The sequence below is a fragment of the Poromitra crassiceps genome, assembly GCF_964638095.1.
Source record: "Poromitra crassiceps genome assembly, chromosome: 15".
Lineage (NCBI taxonomy): Eukaryota > Metazoa > Chordata > Actinopteri > Beryciformes > Melamphaidae > Poromitra > Poromitra crassiceps.
This window is the reverse complement of record NC_139634.1, coordinates 1,328,090-1,330,662: the sequence shown is the minus strand read 5'-3', so window position 1 is coordinate 1,330,662 and position 2,573 is coordinate 1,328,090.

Below are 2,573 nucleotides of genomic sequence, written 5' to 3'. Positions count from 1 at the left end.
TGAACAACATCCGGGTCGTCTTCCAGATACATCCTGTGGACTTCGTGTCACAGAACCGGCGCGTATCGTCGTTTATCGATCAATATCTGGCAAGCAGCCAGATAGGCAAAAAATATGGATGGATAATAAGGATTGCAATTCTCAAAAAATGAAATAAGTAAGAAATAATTCCTCCGCGAAAAATGTGAGAAATCCCAGGCTAAATAATCCCACAGGGGATATCCAGGTGGCATTGATGGGTATGCAAAAAAATCATATTTTGTCTTTTCTACTGTAAATTTGATTGTACAGTAAGTACAGTAAACTGGCATTTGAGGGGTTAAAATTCTGAGTAGAGCATGACATGTTGATATGAGGTATGAGGGATGAAGTTACCAATGGATAAGAATCAATATAAAAATCATAATAATATATTATAATAATTATAATGAATATAATTGATTATCCTAAACCAGGCTGCTGGTTTAGGGGTTTTAAACAGGCAAAACATATAAGGAGGGTACAAGGGTTTTAAAGGATTTTGTTATTATCGGTGAACTTCCCAAGTGGGGAGGTCGCCTCCGGGGGGTCGGAGGAGACCCCCGACCCGGTTACGCCTACATTCCACTAGGTCCGTGTTCGGTCGTCTGCGCTTGCGGTACGGCATCGGAGCCGATACGTTTCCACTCTAATCATTGTGTCAACTCCCACCTACTCCGCTGCGTTGCGTGTCTACTCCGTCCCAGCTCCGACGATCCGGAGCTCTCCGAAAAAGATACGCAAGGGTTCTATTTTTCACGGATGACGGAGCAAAGCCGCAGCAAGTTGGGCGGAGCCAGGCATGAAATCAACAGGGCAGAGGTGTTTACAGCATTCAATATCAAGCCAGAGGACAAATATGTATGAGGAAAAGTTCATAATTGAAGTGGAAAACACAAAATAATATATGACACAACACATCCTTTTTACAAGGACAACACCAAGCAAGTCCACCCTCCTCTGCTCCTCCAGTTGGGAACAATGATCTTCTGCCTGTTTGTCATTGTATTTATCCCACATACAAATTGTCTCGCTCGATTTTACAGTGATAACCTGTCGGTCTCGTCACTCTAGCTGTCTGGCGCAGCTGAGCCGTTGACGTGCTCTACACGCAGCCAGTGAGTGTTGCCGCAGCACAGAGCACGGAGTAAAACCGGAGATCAGCCGCAAAGCAACGCAATGCAACCAGTGGAATGCCGGCGTTAGGGACGCCCAAGTGTCACTTTTCAAATACTTTTCATTTTGGAAAGAAAACAAACTGAGACTGATTCATGTAGTACCTGCCTTTCACCACAAGATGGGGGTGTTGTACATTCACTTTCTCCTGTGAATTAATGGTGTTCTTTCTCCTCTTCTCTGACTCCAGTGCCGTGTTCTACCTGGCAGTGATGGGTGATGCCCCTGCTTCTTGGTCATCAGTGCTGGCCTCGCTCTCCCTGCAGCAGTTCCCACCTGGATGGTATGAAATGCTGCCACTCATATTGTTGCTAATGCAGGTTTTGCTTTACCGTCCATATATCCTCAAAAGCCCAGCTTAGCACAAAAACACTGGTGGTTGGCATGCCTGGTTGACCAGGAATGGGTTTCAAATCCCTACAGTGTCCTGATTTTTGTTGTGGCAATTTGAGGAAATCAAATATTGTTTTCTCCTAATTAACTGTATATAAAAAAAATCAATAATATTGTCTCAGTTCATGTCATTTATATGGTTAGTTTTAAATTAATTACACACACCGAGGATGTAATATGATGTAATGGTGTTCTCTCTCCTCTTCTCTGACTCCAGTGCCGTGTTCTACCTGGCAGTGATGGGTGAAGCCCCTGCTTCTTGGTCATCAGTGCTGGCCTCGCTCTTCCCTGCAGCAGTTCCCACCTGGATGGTAGAAATGCTGCCACTATTTCTTTGATTTGTTTGATTTAACCTTTATTTAACCAGATAAAACAATTGAGATACTAAATCTCTTTTACAAGTCAAGTCAAGTCAACTTATTTATAGAGCACATTTACAACGACAAAAGCTGACCAAAGTGCTTCACAGATAAAACACTAAAATATAAAAGAAAACGACAAGTACAGAATACACTGCTACAGAGCAAGGTGCAGTACAATACAGCAAATACAAGTCATAAAAAACAAAGTGACGAAGTAGGTTGCCAAGAGGCAGGCTCAACTCAGGTGGAAGGGCAGGGAGAGAAGGTGTGTTTTGAGGAGGCATTTAAACGCCTCGAGGCTCTGGGCTGATCTAATACGGAGGGGGAGCTGTTCCAGAGCCTAGGGGCTGCTACGGCAGCTTCACCACATAAACGTACTAGAGCTGGAGGCTCGCCTGGCTCTCTGGCACTCCCGACATCAGATAATGGGCCATCATGTACTGATACGTGCGGACAACACCGCGACAGTGGCGCACATCAACCGGCAGGGCGGTGTCCGTCGCTGGCCCTGAACCAGCTGGCTACGGTCATCCACGAGTGGGCCGTTTCCACCTGCTCTCCCTTTCGGCGGCACACATTCGGGGCTGCCTCAACCTGGGTGCGGACCTGCTGTCGCGGGGCAAC